The 12,299-nt window shown below is 43.0% G+C and overlaps 1 protein-coding gene across 2 annotated transcripts in view; it reads left to right on the top strand.

Moving 5' to 3' along the window:
• SVIL (supervillin) overlaps positions 1-12,299 on the top strand; it is a 255,184-nt gene that overhangs the window by 28,976 nt on the left and 213,909 nt on the right. For both annotated transcript variants that reach the window (XM_010860023.1, XM_010860021.1), the window contains exon 2: positions 9,255-9,353. The gene's annotated coding sequence lies outside the window, so the exon portion shown is untranslated. The remainder of the gene's footprint in view (positions 1-9,254; positions 9,354-12,299) is intronic.

The raw sequence follows: 12,299 nt of genomic DNA, 5'->3' as shown, positions 1-12,299 counted from the left end.
TTTGCCCTTTTTAAAAAAAAAAAAAAAACAGTGAAGTGAAAGGAAATAGGGTTTATCCATTTAATGAGTATTTATTTGTTAGGCAGCCTGTCAAATTCCTTAGAATGTGTGTCAGGAAGCAAGATCAGGACGACTCCATCTCTGCTCCTCCAGAGTTTGGGCTCTTGCAGAAGGGCAGACGTGCAGAAAACAAGGTGTCAGCAGCCGGCTGTGAGTTGAAGGTTCGCACCAGGAATGGGAGCCATCCGGAGCCAGGGAACGGGTCTGATGATCAGATTGTCCACAGACAGCACGTCTGAAAGTCATGAGAGATCACAAAGGTCTGTGAGCTGTGTCAGTTTAGGGATTTCTTTTCACTGTCACCATAAGATAACTTGGACTGATGCCTGGGAGGGTGGCCTTATTTATGAAGTGGAATATGTTCATTGATTATTCCTACCCCATCTGATGAACCTCATCAACTTGTGGTCTGAGCTAACATCCTGCTTCTGGCTGTAGCTTCCCTCAGGGTCCGGGGAGTGAGCGATGAGGGGAGTGAAGAAGCTCGAGTCTGCAGTGGGCATCTGCTCCATGGAGTCCCATCCAGGAGTTCACCTCCTGCAGAATCAAATGGGGAGGTCAGTGTGTCTGTCTTGGTCTCCACAGGAGGATGTTGCTCTGATTCCCCTAGACGTCTGAGTGCTGCAGGAAGGTGGAACATGTCTGCTTGTGCTGTTGGGTATGGAGTTTTTTTTTCTTTCAGGAGCTTATCCTCCCATCCAAGTAATAACGAGGCTTGATGCTGCTTAGCTTACAAGATTGGGCACATTCAAGGTGGGATGGCTGTAGACAGGAGTTTTTTTTTTTTTAATTAATTTATTTTTTAATTGAAGGATAATTGCTTTACAGAATTTTGTTGTTCTCTGTCAAACCTCAACATGAATCAACCATAGGTATACATATATCCCCTTCCTTTTGAACCTTTCTCAATGGAACATTTATTCCAAAAGTAGCCCCTGAACTATGCTTTATAGATGTCTCTATGAGGCTTTAACCTGGGACAGTTCCCTAGGAAATACTATGTTTAAATATTATATTTAAAGATGCTACCACATCCTGACAGAATTCTTTTAAAAATATTTCACATGATCCTTCAAATTTATTGGAATGTCACAGTATGTTAAAAGTAACTCGGAGCCTTATAATTATAAGGCTTATTTAATTAAAAGGTTTCAGCATCCAGTTAGAACAGTTTTCTGCCAAACATAAGTGACTGTTTGAATGTATTTGTGAACAATTATTTTCTGTTGGAATGGAGAATCTTTTTGGGTGGGAGATGGCTACTGAGTATATTATTGCATGCATGCTAAGTCTAAAGAACTAAAGAGCCTCTTGATGAAAGTGAAAGAGGAGAGTGAAAAAGTTGGCTTAAAACTCAATTCAGAAAACTAAGATCATGGCATCTGGTCCCATCACTTCATGGCAAATAGATGGGGAAACAATGGAAACACTGAGAGACTTTATTTATTTGGGCTCTAAAATCACTGCAGATGGTGACTGCAGCCATGAAATTAAAAGACACTTGCTCCTTGAAAGAAAAGCTATGACCAACCTAGACAGCATATTAAAAAGCAGAGACATTACTTTGCTAATAAAGGTCCGTCTAGTTAAAGCTATGATTTTTCCAGTAGTCATGTATGGATGTGAGAGTTGGACAATAAAGAAAGCTGAGCGCAGAAGAATTGATGCTTTTGAACTGTGGTCTTGGAGAAGACTTGAGAGTCCCTTGCAAGGAGATCCAACCAGTCAATCCTAAAGGAAATCAGTCCTGAATATTCATTGGAAGGATTGATGCTGAAGCTGAAACTCCAATCTCTTGGCCACCTGATGCGAAGAACTGACTCACTGGAAAAGACCCTGATGCTGGGAAAGATTGAAGGCGGGAGGAGAAGGGAAAGATAGAGGATGAGATGGTTGGATGGCATCACTGACTCGATGGACATGAGTTTGAGCAAGCTCTGGGAGTTGGCGATGGACAGGGAAGCCTGGTGTGTTGCAGCGCATGGGGTTGCAAAGAGTTGGGCACAACTGAGCAACTGAACTGGTAAGTCGCTTCAGTCGCGTCTGACTCTTTCCGACCCTGTGGACCGTCCCACCAGGCTCCTTGTCCATGGGGTTCTCCAGACAAGAATATTGGAGTAGGTTGCTGTGCCCTCCTCCAGGAGATCTTCCTGACCCAGGGATCAAACTTGTGTCTCTTATGTCTCCTGCATTGGCAGGTGGGTTCTTTACAACTAGCTCCACCTGGGAAGCCCAGGTATATTATTATAAGATTTTTCTCTTTCCTATAAAAAGCTACAGTTTTACATTTCCTGAGGAAAGTTGGGTGTTGCACATCTTCCCATCCCCCAACTCAAACTAGCTTAAGCAAAACATCAAATTTGTTGACTTATAAACTAGAGCAATCCAGGAGTAAAGCTGGCTTCAGACAGGGCTCAAGTGTCCTCTCGGGGTTGGGCCTGAAAGATAGCCACTGGCAGTTCTTACAGCTTTGACCCAAAAAGAAAGAAGAAAGACCCTCTTTCTTCTAGTGCTGCTCAATCAAGTCTTATGAAAGGAATCTTTTTGGCCTGGATCACGTGCCCATGGCTGTGCCCAGAGGGGTGAACTGCCATTGCAGGGTCCATCCTTGGATTGAGGGGTGGAGGCAGTGACAGTGGGAGGGAGGAGGAGTTCCCAAATGAAGATAAGGGTCCATGGCAGACACACCCACACTTGTGCTAGTAGGGCCTGCTGTTGCTAGTGGCACCTGGTGGTGGAGGGATGGAGGATGGAGAGGAGGAAGATGGCAGTCCCGTGGCACCTGCTGTTCGTTAGAACCTTGAGGTTATTGGCTCAATTGCAATTCTTCTCCAACTGGCTTTTATGTAAGTACCTGGCTAGCCAAGGATAAACTCATGATTGGGAGTGAGAGCAGGAGAGGGAAACAGCCAAATGCTGTCTTCCATAGATAATGAAATCGTACGCCTTTCTTCACTGTTTTATAAGATATGGGAAAGGATTCATGGAAGGGGGTTCCCAGAACTCTTCCTGTGACATTTCCAGGCTCCTGTTGGTAGAAAGATTTTTGTAGGTGTGTCTTCTTGGTGAGAGGGTACCCCTGGGGTCACCTGGTAAGTTAGAGAGTTTGGGCAAAATATTCATCCGAGGGCTTTCTCAGCAAAAAAAAGAAAAAAAAAAAAGGCCAGTAGTGATCTTTGTTTTACTGTGGGAGTCTCCTTTCCACATAAATGAAGTTAGAGCCTCAGTGTTCCCTCAAGGACCATCTTCATCCACCTCCCAAGTTTCCCTTTGATTTCAGCAATTTTGTCTTTACGCAGTGAACAGTCTCTGTCTTGGTCAAGCGTCTGCTAAAGAAGCTGACATTTTGAGTCTCTCTTTTTAATTTTTTTATTTAAACATTTTATTTTCTATGGGTGTATAGGCAATTAACAATACTGTGATAGTTTCAGGTGAACAGTGAGGGGGTTCAACCTTTCATATACATGTATCCATTCATGCCCAAACTCCCCTCCCATCCAGGCTGCCCCATAATTTTGAGCAGAGTTCATGTGCTATACAGTAGGTCCCTGTTGGTTATCCATTTTAAATATAGCAGTGTGCACCTTTCCATCCCAAACTCTCTTACTATCCCTTCCCCACATCCTTACCTGAGGCAACCATAAGTTTGTTCTCTGTGAATCTCTCTTTATTTTAGGTCAATTAATTTTTCTTGATCTACGTTTTTACTGTTTATTGTGTCCTCTTTTTCTTCAAAAAGGGAAAAAAAATATCCATTCTGCCCTGAATTTGGAAATCTCTCATCGTCTTTGCTTGGTCAGTCAGACTTCATCACTGTGTAAACTTTGAAAATCACTTTTCAGTTCCTTATTTGTCCAAAGGGAGGGTTTTGAGCCCAAACCACTGTTCAGTTGGTTTGGTTTCTTTTCTAGCATTTTCACCAGCCCATGTACCCAGAGGAAGCAGTATAGCAGATGCCCTTGACCCCAGGCACACCAAGGCCTGGACTCAAACCACCTTTCTTCTCCTGCCTGGAGAGCTGGCCCCATCCGGCTTCCCACCCCTTATTTCAAGCCCCAGCAACACCACTCACTCAAACACTGAGCAAATCTGGCTGAAAAAAACCCTCTTTGTCAGTTCAGCCTTTAGCCTATCCAAAGCTATCATTAAAGCCATAGCAGTTGTTCAATTATTAAAATCCGTTCTTGTATTCAGCTCTCAGACAGAATCCAGCCCGTTGACCAGTTGTTCAGATCTGTCTTGAGTGCATTCAGATCCATGGTTTTATGGTGTCATTTGATGATGGTGCTTTTTCCAGCCGGGCTGGCTCCTGGTGGCTTAAACGGTGCAGCCAAATGGGCACCGAACCTCCCCACCTTGTCTCCTGTAAACGAAACTCTTGAACGTGATTTTGTGTTCAAAGCACCATGCTACACACTGGACACTTAAAGCTGTAAGACACTTATGATTTTGTTCCTGTATCCATTTTACAGATGAATAAAGAGGTTGGTGAGGTGAGGAAACCTGACCCAGTTAGAAAGCATTTTAAGGCCATCTGTGGGATTCCTGAGCCCACCTGGGATCCCTGCTTAGACAGCAAGGGGATGCTCCCTCCCTCATGGCTACAAAATGCCAATCCATTGGGGAGGGATAGCCATGTTTATTATCAGTTTCATGATGTCATCTCTTTGTGCTGATAGGAAGTCTAGTGGTACATTTCCTTTTAAAGGCAGTTTTAACATTGACAGACACTTGCTTCTAAATCAGCTGGCCAAAAGTAAGGAGCCCAGCCCATGATTTCTTGTTTCCTGTAGTTTGATCAGTCTTGCCTGCACCGACACTTCCTTTTTAGAGCAAACAACGGAACCTCTCCCCTGAGGTGGGCAGAAACTTACCTGAGTCATTGGAGCAGGGATTCCCCTGGTCCTTGAATTTCCGTTTGCTCTCTGATTCCCCTCCAGGAAGGAGACCAGAGCGGAGGGCTTGTCTGGTTCACTTAGCCTGAGGCTCAAATATTTGGGAGGGTGATTTTGAGCGTTTTCTTCTTATTGTTCTTAGACCACAGTGGTGAAATCACTCAGGCATCTACATGGTATTCCCCACCTTTGTTCTTCAGTCTCTGGTGGCCATGGGAGCTGGTGGCTTTACTGTTCCTACTGGAAGGAAACGTTAGTCACATCTTAATCCTGAGTCATACATTTATCCTCATTTGGGAAATAAGGAAATTTGACAGCAAGGCTGAGTCAATAATTTTGGTCCTGACCTTTGAGAGAGATTGGTAAACAAACTGAATCACAAATTGTTTATTATTTTGGTTGCAGAAGCTAGAAAGTTCCCAAAAAGTGAATCTTTCAAATCTGTATAGTATCCCACATACTTTAAGCTCTATCTGTCATCAATTATTTAGATGATTAATACTGCTACAGATTTGGAAAATAAATATCTTTCTATTATAGAACATTACAGTTTTATTTAATAAAAAAAAAACAACGGTTCTCTTACTTTTCTTATTCTCTTAGAAGAAAATGTTCCACTGAATAATTTATGCTTTTAAAATGAAGCCTTGTGTTTTCATGATACCAGAGGCCCTTTCATTATCTAAGTGAATGTTAAGCAGCCCTGAATGTCAACCATTTTCATGTAATAAACATTTTGAACCTAGGACAACTCGGGCAACTTGATTGTCCTCAGGTGAAGTTCAGACTGAATTACACAGAAGTACAAATAATTGCAGATAATAGAACTAATCACAGTATGCAAATTAGCCATGATAAGAACCTTATGAAAGTTTTTCATGGTTATGTTCACGTAAAATAGGTTGTAAAATTTAATTATGTCATTCAGGATGGTAAACATATTATAGTTTCACACTTTTTAAAAGAATTGAGACAAATGGTTATTTGTAATTTTGTAATCTTGTTATTTTGTATAAAATGCATGATTTTTTAAGACAGAGGGACCAACTAAAAACGCACTGTGCCCTGATATTTCAGATCTAAAGTGCCTCCTTCTAAAATGTATGCTTGGCTTGAAATGACATAAAACCCTCCATGTTACTGATTTATACTTTAAAAAATTATTTCTGAAGATTCTACAGCAGGTCCTTGTTATCTGGGGATAATTAGAACCAGGAAAAAGCCATTTTAATTGAATCAACTTAAGCAGGGACCAGAATGTCATAATACAGTTTTTAAAAGCTTTGGGGCATTATCTGGCCAAAAACTCTGAATATCACGAAAATAGTATTTTTAGTTTAGACTTCACAAAATGTAGATGATCATTTTGACCTTGGCTAACTCTTAGAATGAGCAATGCTAAAAATCAAGTATTAATTGTTTGGAGAGGAATACACTTTTAGACAAACTTGTAATTGTGTATCATGGTACTTTATAAATCCCATTTGACATTGACATCACATCTTTAAGATGGTCAGTTTTACAGAAATACTTGAGATCCTAGCCATTTTCCTCTGGGCCTTTTATATTGTTGACTATCAAACTCCTCCTGGGTTGAAATCCCTACCTTGTCACCCATTTAAAATGTTTCTCTTAAATGACTGTGGCTCATCCGCCTGCTCAGTCCCCATTTGCCACTGTTTTACCTGTCATTGCTGAAGTTCTCTAATATTTTGATTAACCTCATGAAATTCTGTATTTGGAGGGCAAGATTTGCAATTAGGAAAGATGCTGATGATGAGCAGGGATGGGATTTTGAGTGGGAATTCAAGTCACTTGATGGTTGATTGTTAGGAAATATTGTAGAGTTTTGAAGGCACGTTTCCCTAAAAAAAGCTCCTCACCATGTGGGGATCTGGACAGTGAGCATTCAGGTAACCGGGGCCCCCCTACTTCTTTGCCTGAGTCCATTGCAGTGCGCTCTGGAGACGAGGAGGCAGATTCATGTGTGGGCCAGGTGCTGGTCCTGCCAGGAAGTAGGTTTATGACCATGAATAAGTCATTTAACTTCTTTTGGACTAATTTTCTAATCTACAAAATGAAAGGGTTGAGCTCAAGCCCCTTCTGATGACAAGATTCTGTAATTCTGAAGTGTTGGATATTTTCAGGCTGGTGAGAGTTTTAACACTCAGTTTTCATAGAATCCTAGAACTTAATAATCATCAAGAACCAGCTCCTTCTTTCAGTTTAATTGTACCATATAGCTTGCTTTCTAAGTCACTTCAGTTGTGTCCAACTCTTTGCAACCCTGCCAGGCGCCTCTGTCCATGGGATTCTCCAGGCAAGAATACTGGAGTGGGTTCCTCCTCCAGGGCATCTTCCCGACCTAGGGATCGAACCTATGTCTCTTAAGTCTCCTGCATTGGCATACAGATTCTTTACCACTAAGTATCTATATATAATATAAAATGTAAAATATATATCTGTAGATAATTATTTCCATAGCTATGGATCACATATGGATATATGTGATCATTTATTTGGTAAAATTGTAATCAGCACCTTGGAACAGTTTTAAATCTGCTCTTTTCAGTCATGTTATCCTTATGCATTTGCCTATATATTGTCATCTTTTTTCTTTCTTTCTCTTTATTTACTTTTTGGCCTCACCAAGTGCCTTATGGGATCTTTGCTCCTTGACCAGGGATTGAACCCTGGCCCTTGGTGGTGAGATCATAGAGTCCTGACCATCAGGGAGTTCCTTTATATTGTAATTTTAACATGTTTCTCTTTTTCACATTAATCTGTTCTAATGACTACCACTAATAATAATAATAATCCATAAGTACATTTTCTAAATTTTTAGTTTTAACTTTTTATTTTGTATTGGAATGTAGCCAGTTGACAATGTTGTGGTGATTTCAGGTGCACAGCAGAGTGACTCAGCCATCCTTAGACATGTATCCATTCTCCCCCAAACCCCCCAAGTACACGTGGTGGTGGTGGTGGTTTAGACGCTAAGGCATGTCTGACTCTTGCGCTGTAGCCTGCCAGGCTCCTCTATGGGATTCTCCAGGCAAGAATACTGGAGTGGGTTGCCATACCCTCCTCCAGGGGATCCTACCAACCCAAGAATTGAACCTGGGTCTCCTGCATTGCAGGCAGGTTCTTTACCGAAGTACATGTGTTATGATACATTATACTTCAATATACCCTGCCCAGTATATCCTGGCAACAGAGCATCTCTATACTTTAGAATTTGGGGGGGAAGTTTTGGGGTCATGTTACCATAGGCATCTCTGTAGGTAGACAGTTTTGTAAAAAGAGCTTCCCACCCCCCTAGGGCGGTCTGTGTACTGCAGTACTTAAACGCCTTTAGCCGCTGCTGTAAACAGGAAGAAACATACTAAAGCAAAGGTCTGGCTAAGAGAAGCAGGGGGAGTGGTAAGGAAAGCTGGAAGGATATTCCTTTTGCTGCTGCCAGCAGGGCAAATCAAGATCCCGGGAGTCTGGCATAAATAAAGGAAGTTGGGAAGGACACAGAAAGGGGTTTCTGGATGCATTTTCGGAGCACTGCACCGCATATTCAGTTAACCCGGAGGGCTTGGTGACCTTTGGCTTCTGAAGTTGCACTGAGCCTGGTGGCAGAGAACAAAGCCACCAGACCTCACCAGCCTCCAGGAGCAGAAGTGCTCACGGGAGTGAGGCAGCCACAGGCCAAATGAGCAAATCCTGCGTGGTTAAAAACAGCAGCACTTTTTAATTCAAGATCTGGGAGATTGTCAAAGCATCCTGGGGGGATAAGAGTTTGTTCATCCGTTAAAATTTCATCTGCTGCCTCCTACAAGACGAAGGGAGCATAATTGACACTCTTCCGTCCCCTCTGGCCATGTCTGCTTTAGTCTCTGGTTGCTCTGGGTCTCCTGCATATGTGGATGAATGGCTTGCAATGCTTTTTGACATAACTTGCTAAGGTTTCCCTTTATTGAGAAAGAAAGGGAACTCTGTGTTGCAGAAATGGGGGGGTAACTTGGTTGTTTACAGTAGCTGATGGCACATGTTTCAAGTTAAGCCAGGTTAAGCAAGGCAATTTTTAGCCGTGATGGGCATGACCAAGTAGAAAAAAAAAATACTGTTACAGAAATTTTATGTCAGTTTCACTTCCCCTTGTTGGAGGCCTTATGGAAATGAGGGGTAGTGATAAAGTCTGGTGAAGTCCACTGTTCTCAGAGAATTTATTTCATCTCATTTATGTATTCCTCAGCTTTAGAAGTCACATCCTATAGTTTAACAAAAAAAAAAATTTTTTTTTTTTTCCAGATTCTAGCTACATCAGAAACTGGTCATTTTCTAAAACTAAAGGAGAAAACTAGGAAGGGGTGATGAATTCTTTCTGAGTTTCGAGTTACAAAATAAAACGTAAGTATTGATGATTTCACAATGTGTTTACAATACTGTTGAGACCAGCTGAAAAAGCAGCAAATAACCAAGAGTTTTGGATATTTGCTCTCACAAAAAATAACATGTACACTTCTGATTTACTTATGGGATTTTAAAAGAGAAGCAAAACTTAGCATATTCTTTTAAAATAAGCTTTCCAGGTAGATACACCAGAGGGTTAAGGTGAGACCCAGCTGAATAGTTTATTTTTTTCATAGACTGCATCCCTGGGCACGTTTCCCAGGCTTGGTCTGTATAATATCCCCTGATTTAGAGAGAGATGTGAGAATTTCCAATATCAAAGTTGGAGAAAGACAGCTAAAGAGTAGGGATTTACTTTAATCACACATAAATTTGATGAAACTTAATCACCAGTGGCTGCCTTAGGTCTTTCCCCAGGTCTAACTCACTTAAGCCCCATGACAGCTGCTAGCCCTACCTGGACACGCCCAGATCTCTTTGGCTGGACCCCAGGAACAGCACCCTCTCAGCCCCCTCATCCTAAAGCTGGTCATCCTCTCCAGGCCAGGGGTAGTCCTCGCGGGGTGCCCTTCTTCCCATTTCCCAGGACTTACAGCCAAAACCGAGGACCGTCATTAGTCCTCAGGACTGCCATTAAGACCGTCAAACTTATTGTTTCCTCAAAAGGCTGTCTTTCCAAATCTCTTGGCAATATTTTGTCATTACGGACAGTCACAGTTCCTCTTTTCCACTTCTCAGTGTATCCATTGATTTTCCTCCTCTCCTTCAAATTGCTCTGCTTAATGACTGGATTCATGGCTAAAAGGAAATCACTTTTAAATTCATATCGATCTACTTTTTGTTTTTTAAAAAGCCAAATCGATCTCAGGGCCCATAGGCTGAGGATATAAAAAAAAATTAGAATTTTTGAAACCTCTGACTGTCAATGAACAGGCTACCCTGCCTGGAGGAACATCTCTGTTGATGGAAGCGTTTCTATAGAAACTGCACACCTGTCTGACAAGGATTCTCCAAAAGAGGAGGCTGGCTGAATTTGGAACAAAGTTTTCTAGGTTCCAGCCAAAAGGAATTATGCAGTTTCTCAGTTGATGGCCCAAAGGAAGCAAAGTTGTGTGTGTGTTTAATTCACACATTTTAAAAATTAAGCCAAGAGATTCAACTAGATTATTGCACATCTACTGAAAGGTGACTCTCTGATTCTCGAGTATATTTCCAGAAAAGCTGTTCAGGGAGAGAGACTCTGTGGGCATTTTTCCGTGTGATGTGGGCTGCAATGGATGCAGGGTGGGATCCCAGAGGGCTCTTGACAGCAGGCGGGCACAGACAAAGCACACACTGAATCAGGGTGATTGACCATTGGGATCAACAGAGGGGGACAGTGATGAAAGCTGATAGTAAACTGTCTGAAGTGGGTATGTAGGTTTTGCTGGGCCGTGAGGGAGATTATGAGTTGATTATACATCTGACTGTAATGAGGGTCTGAACATGACTTTTGAACCCCATCTGCCCTGCCACCCTTGAACCCCTAGTGTCTGCCTCCTGCTCCCGTAGCCCCATTGACCTGTCCTTGGAGGTGATGGAGGAGTAGTCCTTAATACATGAAAGAAAGCACAGTAGGGTCGTCTTTCCTGAAAACTTCTATATATATTTGAGCCTCTGAAGGCATATTTATTTGTGTTTTAACGAAGTCATGCTCCTGTTTCCTCCTCGAGCCTCCCTTATTCCAGCAAGAAGTGTTTTCTCCTCCTCCATTCTGCACGAGCATTGCTGGGCCCTTGTCTCGTGCCATTGCTCTGGTTCCTTTCACATTAATTATGTGGAAAGAGGCATTTCCTCACTTACTACTAGACTGTTAACTCCAGGAGGCAAAGGATTTCTTTCTGTTTTGTTTGCTACTTGACGTCAAGCGCCTGGAACAGTGTCTGGTATGTGGAAGGTGCGTGATAAACGTTTACTGGGGTAAATGAGGTGGCGAATGCATCTTTCTGACCCAGATTCCTTAGGCTCAGGACCCGTCCCTTCATCCATGAACTTCTTGCTGGACTGACACAGCGGCTGGTCTACTCACTGACCATTGGTCTGTGGGGTGTGATCACCCACGCCTGGTCCCCTCAGAGGGCCTGGGGAGGGGGTGTGCGGTATTGTCACCACCTTGGAGACCTTAGGTTAAACTGTCAGCTATTGAAGGCATTTCCTGGGTGCTTACAGGTGTGACATGGAAGGGAGGCAGCCGCCACGGGGCAGCTCTGGTGTAAATGGTGGGACCAGCCCCTCCTAGGAAGCATCTCTGATGGATGGGCCATGGCTGGTGGAGGCAGGAAGGGCGTGTGCTGGTTGTCACAACTGAGTCTTCCCCTCTGGTCGGGTCTAAGAGGAAGCCTGTGGTTAAGTCACGTGGCGGCAGAGTATCTGTCCCTGACAGGAAGGTTAAGGTGGCCCAGACTAAGCCCTGCCTCTGTTTAAATAAAGGAGGACAGACAGAGGCTGCATTGCAAGGCGTGGGATGTGATTTGCAGCAGATAAGGAGTCAGGCTGATGGAAAGTCAAATCTAATTCGGATGATCTAATAACATCTTTGAGTGGTTGCCCTGAGGGTCAATTCTGGTTGGTTATGGCTTTTACTTCCCTGCCACCCAACCCCACAATCACAAGGAGGAGAGCGGGAAGCTCTCAAGAGGTTCTTTCTCAGAACCTCTGTGCTAAGAGAGTTTATCTGGAAAGGACATTGTAGGTACAAGACTTAGGCTGTAAGACACAGTAAGAGTTGCCTTCTGGTCAGCTGATGAGTAACTTTGAGATGATCATGAGATATTAATATCGTAAAACTGGATTTTTGCTCCTGTCCTCCCCTGCCCGCTTCTCTTTCTTCTTCTTGTTCATCATCATCATCGTCATCTCCTTGTCCACACACACACACACACACACACACCCCGCCCGCCCCCC

The sequence above is a fragment of the Bison bison genome, unplaced genomic scaffold (assembly GCF_000754665.1).
Source record: "Bison bison bison isolate TAMUID 2011002044 unplaced genomic scaffold, Bison_UMD1.0 scf7180017864461, whole genome shotgun sequence".
Lineage (NCBI taxonomy): Eukaryota > Metazoa > Chordata > Mammalia > Artiodactyla > Bovidae > Bison > Bison bison.
Note: the sequence above shows the minus strand (reverse complement) of the source record. Positions and strands in the feature narration are given on the sequence as shown.